Consider the following 614-nt stretch of genomic DNA (forward strand, 5'->3'; position numbering starts at 1 on the left):
AATTTCCACATGTGCAAATACTTGAACCCTTCATTACCTTTATACAGCAAACGTGCTTTGTAGGTCAGCCCCAAAAACGCAAAGGCAATTGGACACCTCCACCACACCCTGAGGAGCTCACCTCCCGCTGATCTTGGGGACATGACATCAATTACATGAGCCTGACATCAGCTGCTCCAGCAGGGGCCTCCGTACCATGGCTGACCTTTTACGGCACACCTTTTACGGTTTGCATTACAGAAAAATGTGCTCTGCAAGAAAGTAGGAGGGGAACGCCTCAGTTGAGCAGGGTCTGTATCTCAAATGTGCAAAATTAATGTGAATAAGCAGATTTGACATCTGACATATTTGTTCATCAGTACCAAAGTTGTTCATTCAGTCACCTGAGCTGTTAATAATCATGTGAAAAACCAGCATGGTACTGCAGAAAAGTTACGTCAAGGCAATTTTGATTGGCTTATGGCATGACAAAAACAATATCCTATTATATAAGTAATTTTACTACAAGAAATTAATCCAAGGCACTTCTTATGGTCCAAAAAAGTAAAAAAAAAAAAAAAAAAAAAAAAAAAAAAGGCAATATGACTCATTGTGAGGGAAACAGCAGCTAATTT

The sequence above is a fragment of the Sinocyclocheilus anshuiensis genome, unplaced genomic scaffold, assembly GCF_001515605.1.
Source record: "Sinocyclocheilus anshuiensis isolate Anshui unplaced genomic scaffold, SAMN03320099.WGS_v1.1 scaffold536, whole genome shotgun sequence".
Lineage (NCBI taxonomy): Eukaryota > Metazoa > Chordata > Actinopteri > Cypriniformes > Cyprinidae > Sinocyclocheilus > Sinocyclocheilus anshuiensis.